Source organism: Triticum urartu, chromosome 2A (assembly GCF_056163025.1).
Source record: "Triticum urartu cultivar PI428250 chromosome 2A, HENAU_Tu73, whole genome shotgun sequence".
Classification (NCBI taxonomy): domain Eukaryota; kingdom Viridiplantae; phylum Streptophyta; class Magnoliopsida; order Poales; family Poaceae; genus Triticum; species Triticum urartu.
This window is the reverse complement of record NC_141874.1, coordinates 561,591,893-561,599,964: the sequence shown is the minus strand read 5'-3', so window position 1 is coordinate 561,599,964 and position 8,072 is coordinate 561,591,893.

The window sequence follows — 8,072 nt, the reverse complement described above, 5'->3', positions numbered from 1 at the left end:
TAAGTGCCCTGAAAGTTGTCGAGGAATGCGGCTTCCAGATCTTCCCAACAGCTAATGGAGTCCGCTGGCAAGCTGTTAAGCCAATGCCGCGTTGGTCCTTTGAGCTTTAGTGGGAGGTATTTGATGGCGTGTAAGTCATCACCGCGGGCCATGTGGATGTGGAGGAGGAAATCCTCGATCCATACTGCGGGATCTGTTGTCCCATCGTATGATTCAATATTTACAGGTTTGAAACCCTCTGGGAATTGATGATCCATTACTTCGTCTGTGAAGCATAAGGGGTGTGCGGCACCTCTGTATTGGGCTATATCGCAACGCAGCCCGAATGGGTCTTGCCCGCTGTGTTCGGCCCGGCCGGATTTTCTTTTACTGTATCCGGCATGATGTTTATCGTCTCACAGAGTGGTGCGCCCTCGTGATCCGTAGATCGATCTTGCATGCTTTGCTTTGTCTTCCAATATGTCTCGCAGGTCTGGCGTATCTCCCCATGCCTTTTTATTTGAATGGCGTCGGGGTGGAGGCTGAGTTTTTGGCTGGAATGCCTCTCTATCGCGGCCACGAGGTGGCCGATCAGCCGTATCATACGCTTCTTCCTCCAGTCGGGGTAGTAACCTGCATTTTGGGTAATTATTGGAGGGGCGCTCGAGTTTATATTCCTCGGTCGCGAGGACTTCAGTCCATCTGTCAGCTAGCAGATCTTGATCAGCTTGAAGCTGTTGTTACTTTTTCTTCAGGCTATTTGCCGTGGCCATAAGCCGGCGCTTGAAGCACTCTTGTTCGACGGGATCCTCTGGTATGGCGAATTCATCGTCGTCGAGGCTTGCCTCGTCTTCGGAGAGGGGCATGTAATTGTCATCCTCCTCCTCTCTGTCTGCCACTCTCTCAGGAGAGCTGGCTCCTCCATCCTCCTGCTCTAAATCTTGCTGGAGGAGATTGTTGTTGTCTTTGGCACTATCCGGACACGAGACAAAGTCTTTAATCTTGTATCTTCATAATCTAACAGTCCGGCCAATGGAGATAGTCCGGCTGGCCGGAGACCCCCTAATCCAGGACTCCCTCAGTATTCAACACACTCATAAGGGAACTTTTATTATTCTTGAATACCTAGCATATTAGGATTTTAAGCAAATTACCATGCTATTTAAGACTCTCAAAATAATATAAGTGAAGCATGAGAGTTCATCTATTTCTTCAAAATAAAACTATCACCATGCTCTAAAGATATAAGTGAAGCACTAGAGCAAATGACAAACTACTCCGAAAGATATAAGTGAAGATCAATGAGTAGTCGAATAATTATGCAACTATGTGAAGACTCTCTAACATTTAATAATTTCAGATCTTGGTATTTTATTCAAACAGCAAGCAAAGCTAAATAAAATAAAATGACGCTCCAAGCAAAACACATATCATGTGGCGAATAAAAATATAGCTCCAAATAAAGTTACCGATGAACGAAGACGAAAGAGGGGATGCCTTCCGGGGCATCCCCAAGCTTAGGCTCTTGGTTGTCCTTGAATATTACCTTGGGGTGCCTTGGGCATCCCCAAGCTTAGGCTCTTGCCACTCCTTATTCCATAGTCCATCGAATCCTTACCCAAAACTTGAAAACTTCACAACACAAAACTTAACAGAAAACTCGTAAGCTCCGTTAGTATAAGAAAATAAATCACCACTTCAAGGTACTGTAATGAACTTATTCTTTATTTATATTGGTGTTAAACCTACTGTATTCCAACTTCTCTATGGTTTATAAACTATTTTACTAGCCATAGATTCATCAAAATAAGTAAACAACACATGAAAAACAGAATCTGTCAAAAACAGAACAGTCTGTAGTAATCTGGATCAAACGTATACTTATGGAACTCATAAAATTCTCAAATAAATTGCTGGACCTGAGGAATTTATCTATTAATCATCTGCAAAAATAATTAACTAAATAGCACTCTCCAAATAAAAATGGCAGCAATTCTCGTGAGCGCTAAAGTTTCTGTTTTTTGACAGCATGATCAACAAGACTTTCCCAAAGTCTTCCCGAAGGTTCTACTTGGCACAAACACTAATTAAACACATGAAACCACATCTAAACAGAGGCTAGATGAATTATTTATTACTAAATAGGAAGAAAAAGCAAGGAATAAAAATAAAGTTGGGTTGCCTCCCAATAAGCGCTATCATTTAACGCCCCTAGCTAGACATGATGATTTTAATGATGCTCACATAAAAGATAAGAATTGTAACATAAAGAGAGCATCATGAGGAATATTACTAGCACATTTAAGTCTAACACACTTCCTATGCATAGGGATTTTGTGAGCAAACAACTTATGGGAACAATAATCAACTTGCATAGGAAAGCAAAACAAGCATTACTTCAAAACTTTAAGCACATAGAGAGGAAACTTGGTATTATTGCAATTCCTACAAGCATATATTCCTCCCTCATAATAATTTTAAGTAGCATCATGAATGAATTCAACAATATAAGCAGCACCTAAAACATTCTTTTCATGATCTACAATCATAGAAATTGTATTACTCTCCACATAAGCAAAATTCTTCTCATTCGAAATAGTGGGAGTATCATAAGAGACTTGAATACTATAAGTTGTTTCCAAATTAAAAGAGTAATGTTCAGAGAAGGGGTAATCATAATCATGGTAAGTTTTATAAATATAATCACTACTTTTTATAGCATATGTATCATCACAATAATTATCATAAGTAGGAGGCATGCTATCATCATTATAAACTTGCATATCAAAAGTTGGGAGACTAAAAATATCATCATTATTAAACATAGCATCCCCAAGCTTGGGACAAACATTAATTGCAGCAAATATATTCTCAAATATGTCATCATTATCAAATATAGCTTCCCCAAGCTTGGGCCTTTTCGTATCATAAGCATAATCACTCTCATCATTAATAGTATGGATAACACCAATAGTATAGCAAACATTATTATCATATTCTTCCAAGCAAGTACCAAAAAGATTTTCAAGATCATAAGAAGTATCATTATCTTCCCAATCATAATCATCACAACAAGCAATAGGCATAACGAGATCATCATAAAGTGTATCGTCTTCATTTTCATAAGGCACAACAATAATAGGAGCAACTTTATTTGGGAGAGATACCTTTTTACCTCTCTTCTTTTTTCTTTTCTTCCTCTTTACACATCATGTGGGGGTTTAATCCTCTTTTTGGAGCTCCTTATTAATGAGATTGGTTGAATAAAAGGCTCCTCCTCGTTACTTGATTCATCATAAGAAATAATAGGAGGATATTGGGAAGTCTCTTTCCTTTCATTAGTATTCTCTTCATCCTCTATTTGTTTTCTTTTCTTTATGTAATTGGCAATATAAGGATTTTCAATGCAATTCACCGCACAATACATATAAACCTTCTCTAGATCAATATCAAGGAATTTCTCAAGGTTATATTCTGGAATATGCTTAGTTTGACATTTCAATTCTTCATAACCCAAAAGCAAACTTAGTTCATTATAATGCGCAAGGGAAATCAAGTCATCACAATTTTTGGACATGATTCGGTCATGAAACAATTTTCATTTGATATTTAAATGACCATGTTCATTGCAAAGTTCACAAGTATGGTAAAGATATTTTAAATTTTCAGCACTCACATCAAGACTTTCTTGCAACAGTTTAGTTTCTAAACACTTATGTCTCTTGCAATATCTATCTTCCCTATTTGGTGTGTACTTGCAAACCCAATCTACTCCACAAAAATTGACATGTTTATAGGAGGTATTTTCATCATAACTAGTGCAATCATCATTAGCATCATGGATATTCAAAGAATTCGTACTAACAACATTGCAATCATGCTCATCATTCAAAGATTTAGTGCCAAACATTTTATGGATTTCTTCTTCTAGCACTTGAGCACAATTATCCTTTCCATCATACTCACGAAAGATATTAAAAAGGTGAAGCGTATGAGACAAACTTAATTCCATTTTTTTGTAATTTTCTTTTATAAACTAAACTAGTTATAAAACAAGAAACTAAAAGACTCGATTGCAAGATCTAAAGATATACCTTCAAGCACTCACCTCCCCGGCAACGGCGCCAGAAAAGAGCTTGATGTCTACTACACAACCTTCTTCTTGTAGACGTTGTTGGGCCTCCAAGTGCAGAGGTTTGTAGGACAGTAGCAAATTTCCCTCAAGTGGATGACCTAAGGTTTATCAACCCGTAGGAGGCGTAGGATGAAGATGGTCTCTCTCAAGCAACCCTGCAACCAAATAACAAAGAGTCTCTTGTGTCCCCAACACACCCAATACAATGGTAAATTGTATAGGTGCACTAGTTCGGCGAAGAGATGGTGATACAAGTGGTATATGGATAGTAGATAATAGTTTTTGTAACCTGAAATAATAAAAACAGCAAGGTAGCAAGTGATAAAAGTGAGCGTAAACGGTATTGCAATGATGGTAAACAAGGCCTAGGGTTCATACTTTCGCTAGTGTAAGTTCCCTCAACAATACTAACATAATTGGATCACATAACTATCCCTCAACATGCAACAAAGAGTCACTCCAAAGTCACTAATAGCGGAGAATGAACGAAGAGATTATGGTAGGGTACGAAACCACCTCAAAGTTATTCTTTCCAATCAATCCGTTGGGCTATTCCTATAAGTGTCACAAACATCCCTAGAGTTCGTACTAGAATAACACCTTAAGACACAAATCAACCAAAACCCTAATGTCACCTAGATACTCCAATGTCACCTCGAGTATCCGTGGGTATGATTATACGATATGCATCACACAATCTCAGATTCATCTATTCAACCAACGCATAGAACCTCATAGAGTGCCCCAAAGTTCTACCGGAGAATCACGACGAAAACGTGTGCCAACCCCTATGCGTAGGTTCATGGGCGGAACCCGCAAGTTGGTCACCAAAACATACATCAAGTGGCACGCGGTATCCCATTGTCACCATAGATATCCACGGCAAGACATACATCAAGTGTTCTCAAATCTTTAAAGACTCAATCTGATAAGATTACTTCAAAGGGAAAACTCAATTCATTACAAGAGAGAAGAGGGGGAGGAGAAACATAAGATCCAACTATAATAGCAAAGCTCGCGATACATCAAGATCGTGCCAAATCAAGTACACGAGAGAGAGAGAGAGATCAAAAACATAGCTACTGGTACATACCCTCAGCCTCGAGGGAGAACTACTCCCTCCTCATCATGGACAGCACCGGGATGATGAAGATGGCCATCGGAGAGGGATTGCCCCCTCCGGCAGGGTGCCGGAACGGGTCTAGATTGGTTTTTGGTGGCTACGGAGGCTTCTGGCGGCGGAACTCCCGATCTATTGTGCGTTCTGGAAGTTTTACGATACGTAGGTATATATGGGTGAAAGGAGTACGTCGGTGGACCGAAGGGGGGCCACGAGGCAGGGGGCGCGCCCCAGGGGGGTGGGCGCGCCCCCTACCCTCGTGAGCACCTCCTTCATCTTCTGACGTAGGGTCCAAGTCTATCTGGTAGGTTTCCTTTCAAAAATAACTTCTCCAGTTGATTTCGTTCCGTTTTGACTCCGTCTGATATTCCTTTTCTTCGAAACACTGAAATAGGCATAAAACAGCAAATCTGGGCTGGGCCTCCGGTTAATAGGTTAGTCCCAAAAGTAATATAAAAGTGGAAAATAAAGCCCAATATTTTCCAAAACAGTAGATAATATAGCATGGAGCAATCAAAAATTATAAATACGTTGGAGACGTATCAAGGCCTCTTGGTTCCACCATGTATTGAGGACATATGGCCTCTTGATTGTAACACTGTGACATTGCAATAAAAACTTCCTTTACCCCGCAAAAAAATATAGGGGACATACTCACGCCCGAGACAAAGCTGCTCCCAGAAAATGGCTCGGTGCGTACGCGGCTTGATTCATTTTATTTGTCGAATGGCCGACGCAGGAGGTGGGCTGGGCATCTTGGCTGGATGACCGTTTCTTTTAGAGAAAAATATATGAGCCGTCTCTTGCATGGCTAAGTTTTGCGTTGCTGCCATGTTTTGTGCAAGTTGAAAGTTCAAGGACGAAGCTATTGGGCTCTTACAAGTGCTAGTCTTGTTCGGTCAGCTGTTGGGCATTTAGTCCAGGAGATCCAGGAGCTCATGTGTTACAAGTGCTAGTCTTGTTCGGTCAGCTGTTGGGCATTTAGTCCAGAAGCTCATGTGTTTAAGGAAGTTTTTACCTCAAAAGATCCACCATAGTCAAAATAATGTTGTAGATCGTTTGGCCACCTATAGCCGCTCTGAGAGAACCACGACTGTATGGTTGCACTCGGTTCCACCATGTATTGAGGACCTATGGCCTCTTGATTGTAACACTGTGACATTGCAATAAAAACTTCCTTTACCCCGCAAAAAAAATATACGGGGCATACTCACGCCCGAGACAAAGCCGCTCCCAGAAAATGGCTCGGTGCGTACGCGGCTTGATTCATTTTATTTGTCGAATGGCCGACGCGGGAGGTGGGCTGGGCATCTTGGCCGGATGACCGTTTCTTTTAGAGAAAAAAAATATATGAGTCGTCTCTTGCACGGCTAAGTTTTGAGTTGCTGTCATGTTTTGTGCAAGTTGAAAGTTCAAGGACGAAGCTGTTGGTACGTATGATCACAATTTTAGCATAACAACTTCCAAAGTTCAAACTTAAATTCAAATTATCTTTTTTTAAATCCCAAATTCAAATTAAGGAGCTTATCGCTCCCAGTTTCATTTCATGGTCTTCTTTGCGGGTAGTTTCATTCCACGGTTTTTTTCCAGGTAGTTTTATTCTACGGAGTTGATTTTTTTAAAGAAGAATATATATTAATATCAAATAGATAGCAATTACACCCAGCCTCTGCACCAACAAGATGCCTAAAAACATCTAAGATGCACACAACAAAAAAAGAAATAAAAAAGGAAAATGAGAAAATGACCCTGCCATGGTGATCAATCACCCGCAGTAGCAGCACTCTAACCACTACCAAAGACAACACCCAGACTAGAAAGAAGGTTCTTCAAAAGCAACGCCTCCAAAAAGAAAACAAGCATAAGCGTTGTCGTTGCCTGATCAAAGATCGTAGGTTTTCAGCCTGAAGAAAGAACACGTTTCCAAAACAATGACTTCAACAAGGTCACTGCCAGGCACAACCAATAAAGTCCAGACCTTGGGTTTTCACTCTAGAAAATCATGTCGCGGTACCCAAAAGAGCACCACCGACAAAAAAGTCCTCCAATGTTGCCGCCTCCACTTGCGGAGTCCTACAAATGTCCCAATGTGTCAACAAAAACAGAGCTTCGCGATACCCCTGTGAAGCTGGTTATCCTGATGTTTCGGGTGCACATGACCGGCCCTGTCCAATCAAGGTGTCCAAAGAGCGCCATATACGACAGTCCTTGTTTCCTTCAAAGGAGAGGTCCGGAACTCACCAATGGCCAAATCAAAGAGGATTGTTTTCATGCCGAGCCCGACGCACACCTCATGTGTAGTAGCCCAACGCGCCCACCACACCGAATCCATGGCCCAGCTCGCAGCAGAGAGTGCAGACTAGATCTGCCGTCGATAGTAGCCCACGCCTAGGGCCCCCGCGGCAGACGAATCCGCCGCAATCCGACTTCATCGGTACAAGCCGTCGGTAGCAGCCACCTAAATTGTAGCACAATCCGATTAGCCAGTGAGCGATCATCAGCTCAACCAGGCCCTTTGGTCATGAGATCTGGCGATGACAACCGCCCGGGGTCGCTCTGGGAAGCGGTATGCCTAAGAAGGCGTACGGTCCTTATCACCAGTGCCGCCGTGCTCGGCCTTGTGCATAGGAGGAAGTTTCTCTTCCAGCATACAGGACCTTGGCCGTAGCTTGCTAGAGATGGGTGGCCCTCTCCACCCAGACTGTCGAGGGATCACCATGGCACACCACGCCCAGTCAATTCATGCAGATCGCATCCGCCTCGTCTGGATCTGGCAATGGAAATTCCATGGTGGCAGCCGCTGGACCAGAGCCGAAAACGAGAGACGCAGCCCCGTTG